This window comes from Chrysochloris asiatica, unplaced genomic scaffold, assembly GCF_000296735.1.
Source record: "Chrysochloris asiatica unplaced genomic scaffold, ChrAsi1.0 scaffold00038, whole genome shotgun sequence".
In the NCBI taxonomy this organism is placed as follows: Eukaryota; Metazoa; Chordata; class Mammalia; order Afrosoricida; family Chrysochloridae; genus Chrysochloris; species Chrysochloris asiatica.
In genome coordinates, this window is record NW_006408556.1 from 23,131,744 (window position 1) to 23,139,116 (window position 7,373).

A 7,373-nucleotide genomic window follows, 5' to 3' on the forward strand; every position below is an offset into this window, starting at 1 on the left:
ATATATGTTTGTGTGAATGTGTGTATATATATATTAAACACCAACTATACATACGTATAAGGAGCTCTGGTAACATAGTGTTTACAAATCAGGCTGCGAACAGCAAGGTCAGCAGTTGGAAACTACCAGCAGTTCCGCGGGAGAAAGATGAGGATTTCTGCTTCCATAAAGATTTATAGCCTCGGAAACCCTGCACAGGGTCGCTATGAGTCAGAATCAACTCCACGGCACTTAACAACAACAACAACAAATATATACATATATAGGTGTATGTGTGTGTGTATATATATATATATATACCACTCTCCGCATCAGGCATGGAGAGACTAAACCTGAGTAGGGATGACGGGAGATTAAAAGGAAAAGGAAGGCACAAAGAAATTAAGTAAAAATTGGACTAGGTAGGACACGGCACTCTGATGGAGCTACTGTAACCCAGACCAAGTACAGCAAGCTTATTTTACACGCATCTCAAAGCTCGGTGATCAGTGCAGGGTAAAGACTGCAAGATCGCCTGGTGTTGTTTATGCATGCAGTAAGTGGAACTTTATCAGAAAAATGTAACTTGTGGTAGCTAGCTGAAACATAGATTGTTGCTGCTGTTAAGTGCCATCTAGTCGGTTCCGACCCATAGCGACCCGGTATAGGGTTTCCAAGGAGCAGCTGGTGAGTTTGAACCGCCAACCTTACAGTTCAAACAGCTTAGCAGTCTGGCACATTAACCCACAGAGCCACACCAGGACTCCAGATACAGCTAAATGTTTGTACAGACTGAGCTAAAGGTCATGGCTGTATACAAAAGACTTTGCAAGTTCCTTGTTCCCAGGGTCAGTTTTGCAAAAACCCAAGGGGCAGCCAGAGTTGAGTGCAGCCCAATGTTGCGGGTCACAACTGCTACATGGCGTGCCTTTGGCAAGCCATGTCCTAAGGCCAAGCTTTATAAATAATCTAGGGGGCAGCTGCAAGCCCTCAGTTGCTCCCAACACAACAGTTCTTTACTGGAGAGGAATATTTAAAAGGTAATTGAAAGCCTAACTATGATTCTGCCAATAAACCTATTGCTATTTAGTGAGATTCTTATAGGAAAGAATGGGACTACCCTATAGTACATAGCAGAATAGGAACAAATTGATCTCAAATTCAAGGGCTGCTAGTGCATGGAATAAAATGGGAGTCACATCTGACTTAGAGGTTCACAGTCCACTGGGAATGGAACCCTGCAAAGCTGAATTGGGGGTGTGAAAACCATTGAACTTTCAGCTGATCTGAGAAAGAAGTTTTAAGCAGAAAAATTAAGATGAAAAACATCATGAAGGCAAAAATATATGTGAGCTTAGTATATCACTATCGAGACCAGAGGAAACATAGGATGGTACTCAGAATCCTAGGGCCACCCCTTCTTCAACATATGGTGCCATGATCCCTCTTTTTTATTAATACATTCAGGTGCCATCTTGAAGTTGAACAAGGAAAACAGGTTCCATTCTTTACCTAGAGCAACATTTTCAATTATTATCTTGTATTGAATTATCCTGGTGTGATGCTGTGAGTTAATGCACCAGACTGCAAAACCATTTTAACTGCAAGGTCGGTGGTTCAAGCTTACCAGCTGCTCCTCAGAAACCCTATTACAGGGTCAGAACTGACTCGATGGCACTTAACAACAACAATTGAATTATCTATATAGATTTGTGTGAAGTAAGTTTCTCTATTACCTAGTAGAATGGATTCATTACATGAAATATAAAGTAAATATATTCCTTTGTATATGTGTGTAGTGTAAGTAAATGTGTGACCTTATAAGATAACAACAAGCAGTTAAACTGGTAGCAATCGCAGCAATTTAAGAACTTTCTGACAAATGCCTATAATCACACACAGCTCAGAAGTCCATAGACAAGCATCCACTTATGAGTCTAATATGCTTATTTTCCCTACACATCTATTAGTTTGTCATACTGTGGTGTCTTGTGTGTTGCTGTGATACTGGAAACTAGGGCACCATTATTTCAAATATCAGCAGGGTCACTCATGGTGGACAAGTTTCAGTGGAACTTCCAGATAAAGGACAGACTCTTGTTATTAAGTGCTTTTGAATTGATTCCAACTCATAGCAACTCTGAATAGAGTTTCCAAGGAAGCGTTGGTGTGTATGAATTGCCATCCTTGCAGTTACAAGTCCACTGCTTATCCTATAGCTCCACACTAGGACTTCAAGAGCAGACTAGGAAGAAGGAATAAGTGGTCTAATTCTGAGGAATTCACCATTGCATACCTAATAAATAGCAGTGGAAATTGCCTGATAGAGTGCCAGAAGATGAACTCCTCAGTTTGGAAGGCACTTAAAATATGACTGAGAAAGAACTGCCTCCTGAAATAGAGTAAATCTCAGTGATGTAGATGGAACAAAGGTTTTGGAACCTATGTCCCAGAAAGCTGGTGGGGAACAACTTAAATTGAGAAGAAAGAGCTGCAAAATATGGAATGTACAAAGTATGACTCTAGAAAAAAATGAAATGGAACACATAAAGATCTATATCCTAGACAACAAGGAGCTAAGTCAAACAGGTATTGGCATATGGTTTAGTATACTGGGAATGATGAATTGAAGAAGAATGGTGTCATGTTCATTATGGTCAAAAGAATATTTCAAGACCTGTCTTGAATACAAGGTTGCTTGTGATAGCCTACAAGGAAAACCCAGCTAATACAACTATTATTCAAATTTATGCAATAACCATCAAAGCCAGTGATAAAGAAGTTGAAGAATTCTAACAATTTTGCAAAACTAACAACTTCTTCATTGCAAATACCTTTCCCCAAAAAAATAAATGGCAACTATACACATGGTCATCACCAGATGGAATATACAGGAATGAAATTGACTACATCTGTGAGAAGAGATGCTGGAGAAGCTCATTATCATCAGCTAAAACAAGGTCAGGGACAGACTGTGGAACAGACCATCAATTGCTTATACGTAAGTTCAGTTTGAAGCTGAAGAAAATTAAACCAAGTCCATGATAGCCAAAATATGAACTTGAGTATATCCCACCTGAATTTAGATACTATCTCAAGATCAGATTTTACACATTAAACACCAGTGACCTAAAATTAGAGGAGTTGTGAGATGACATCAAGAACATCATACATGAAGAAGACAAAAGGCAATTAAAATCGATAGGCAAGAAAGACCAAAATTGATGTCAGAAGAGAATCTGAAACTTACTCTTGAATGTAGAGTAGCTAAAGCAAATGGAAGAAATGAAGTAAAATAACTAAATAGAAATTTACAAAGGATAACTGGAGAAGACACAGTAATGAAATGTGCAAAGACTTGGAGTTAGAAAGCCAAAGAGAATACTCTCAGCGTGTATCAACCCCTGACTGAACAATATTGAAGAAATCTATGAGCATCATATTGAAAGATGCAGGAAACATCAAAGAAGGAAGGAATACACAGAGTCACTGTACCAGAAAGAACTGGTGATGTGTAAGCAAGATATCTTGGGATGCCTATTCAAAGTCAAAGAAAACCTGCTAATATCAAGTCAATTCAGACTCGCAACCCTATAGAACACAGTACAACTGTCCCATAGGGTTTCCAAGGCTGTAATCTTTACAGAAACACACTGTCTCATCTTTTTTCCATGGAGCAACTTGTAGGTTTTAACTATCAACAGGGCTCATTAAAATAAAATAAGGATAGATTAAATAAAACCCTTGGTAAATTTTTGACTCAAAGAAGTCCATTCAATGATAAATGAGTAATTTTTCCATTCTCATCATGATTTCTAATATTGGCTTATGAACTAAAAACAATTAGCCAAAGACAATTTTAAGAATCTTTGTTGTTGTAAAGTACCACTGAGATCTGACTCATTGGGTTTCCAAAGAATGACTGGTGAGTTTGAACCATCAAACTTGTGGCTAAGTGTCCAGTACTGATCCAACAGTGCCACACTAGGACTCCTTTAAGTATCTAAAAACTCTAATTGTGACAGGAAATGAGAACAAAACTGGGTTTGTCCTCCTTTTGTCAGAAAGGTCAAGTGTTTCAGAGAATTTCATTTAAAATGAAAAAAATGTACAAAACACAAACAACACTATTTCACCAGTTGAAATGGCTCTGAAGTCATCCATCAACTTCAGGAATTAGTTTCAAAGTGTTACTTGTTCTCATTCAGTCTGCAACCAGCATGGAGCAGACCACCTGCTGTGAAATAAGGGTGTAGCGACCAACAGTTATTATAGCAGTAGCCATAAGTTTATTGCTTATTGGTACTAAACTTAAATCTTTGTAATTTTGAATTACTGAGTTAGCTTAGATTTATGGAGATGCAAAATCATTTAGAATGGCATTCATTCCAGAAGGGTATATTATCTAAACCAATTTTCTTATAGTGATGCAATTGCAATGCTATAGTTATGGTTGTATCAGCATTTCCATTATAAAGTCCTATTTTCAGGGTTTTATAATTTGACCATAAAAATTCTCTCCTTGCTGAAACTTGGCAAACAAGGTCTGAGGCATATAACTGATTTTTTAAAATGAAATTAAAACAAAAAACAAAAAACCCACAAACACATATGTTTAAACTACTCAGTCATTTTATGCTTAAATTCTTCAAATAATAACAAAAACATACCAAGCTTATCTAGACAGATGGAAAGAATTGGGGAAGAGAGAATTTCTAAAACACTCAAGACATTTATTTATAGTCAATCACACATTAAGTTCTTGGGAAGGTAAGAACAGTGGATGTTTGAAGACTATAGTGAAAGTCTCAACGATGTTACCTGCAAACCTATGACTGGCAATTGCCACTTAGGTTCCATGTCTCAGAAATCATCTCTCTCAGGTGGAGGCCATTACATTTGTTCCTAGAAAGGACTGAGAATCAAGTGAAATTAGATGTAACACTAGCAATTGCATATATAAGAACAAACCTGCTGCCCATCTATTTTGTCACTAAAATAAAATATGAAAACTTAGGAAACAGAGGCCAAGAAACTTGCTCAAAATAGCCAGACTCCTGAGCCTACACTCTTAACCACAAATCAATACTCACTGCCGTCAAGCCGATTCCAATTTATAGCGACTTTATAGCTAGAGTCCTGGTGTTAGCACTGAACTGCTAACCACAAGGTTTGATGGTCAAAACTCACAAACAGCTCTTAAGAAACCCTATATAGGGTTGCAAGGAGTCAGAACCCACTGACAGCACTTAACAACAACCTAGAGTAGAAATTCTCCGTAGTTTTTCTTAGAGTCATCTTTCTGATCCAGAGCAGCTAGTGGGTTCAAACCACTAATGTTACTGTTAGCAGCCTGATGCTTAACGTGCTGCTACACCTGAGCTTCTAAATCATCTATACTCTTAATTTGTTCACTGGGATAAATTAGCAATTAAGATTTCTTTCATTCGATTCAGATGGCATGCTAAATGTAATAGCCAGTTGAAATGAATCTGGAGTCTCCCATCAACTTCAAGAATTAGCATCAAAGTGTGACTTCCTTTCTTTCAGTCTGCAAACAGAATGAGAATTAGAACAGGTTAACCATAATAGAAATAAGTTGTTGTTGTTAAGTGCTTTGAGTTGGTTCCCACTCATAGTGACACCAGATAGGGTTTCTGAGGCTATAAACCTTGGCAGAAGCAGAAAGCCTTATCATTCTCCCACTGAGCAGCTGGTAGGCTCAAACCACTGTAGTAATAAGCAGTCCAATACTTACTCAACAGAGCCACAGTGCTCCATGAAATAGTCTAAAGTGTTGTATATTAAGTCCTTTCTGTTGTCTGGATCAGACATGGGGTCAAGAAGTTGACTAGAATTCTTGACCATCTAGATGTAGAAGATGGCAGCAGATAACCAGTGGAAGGGGTACACATAAAGATAAGATTGTCACGAAAGAAATAGAAGTCCATTAAAGATATCTACCAGATACGTTATGACAATAACACCTTCTACCCCCTGTTTATCCATATACTTATATGTTTACCTATTTGTACACATAGTTACTACTCAGTAAAGTTACCTACATGAGGCTGGTTATCAAATCCTTGACCAATTTGATTAAAAGTGAGAAAGCCTTTAGGGACAAAGAATCAGTGAAGTATTTCAAATAATTTATAGCACTTTTCTCTTCCCTGCCTCCACTTGTTTTCATTTCACTCAGTTAATCTTGATTTTGTTGTAACAGATGCCAATAGAGTTTTTGACACTGAGAATGCCAGATCTATCATTAATGTGTTACCAAACTGGGAAAGATTTACTAACAATATGTTTTGCCTGCATCTTTCTTGCTTCTTTTAATAGAGAGATTCATTTGAATAACAACTGAATAAAGGAGTTAATAATAGTAGCCTAGAAGGGAAAGCCAGATTGAATTAATGAGCAATTGACCCAAATCTTCACTCTGACTAAAAATTAAATGACATTAGATTAATTTTTGAGTCATAAAATGTACCGTCAATTCTAAAATCTATTTCTACTGTTTCACCGCTACCCATCCTGTTACTATATTATTAATACATTCACATTGCACCTTCTGGTTTTAACTGGGAATCAAGAAAGGTTACTTATATTGACAAAAAAATCATTTGTAGTTAGAAAAATAAAGTATTAATCTGAAAGTTGATTATAAATTAAAAATTTCCAGAAATGATGTATCAATTTGTTTATATTGTGATATTTACATGCATGAAATAAGTAGTTATTGGTAAGGACCACTGAGAAAATACTTTCTGACTTTCAAAGTTCAAATATTTATAAATATTATCATGCTATATTTAGTTTATACATGTGTATATTGTGAGAAAGACAGAGAACAAAAAGAATGAGACAAAATTACTGGTATCAATGCATTCAGATCCATCTATTTATAATAATACTAACACAAATTGTCTGTAAGCATGCTGATTGTCTCATGTGAGAAGAAGTAGATGGGCATGTGACAATCTAAATATGAACAAAACATAAAAGACAAAGGAAAGAGATGTGTATGAGAGACCTAACTGCAATATTTATTAGATTTTACATTTAGCATGTGAATCTTTACGGCTTTGTTGCTACAGTCGTTGTTAATCTTATTGAAGAATTACACATAGAAAAGTTCTCAAACCCAAAATATACATCTTCATGAATGAACCTATGTAACCAGAACTTATATCAAGAAATACAAAATTACCAGATCCCAATCTTTCACTTAATACATTTCACCATAATATTTGACTTTGTCTTCTCAATCTGTCATTTGCAATTTTTTAAGTTGTTTGACTTCCTCACATCTTGCATTTACTTTAACATCTCTGCACTAGAGAAGTTTCAGAGTGTCTCTGATATCCATTTTGGTTTTTTTCTTTGGTCCT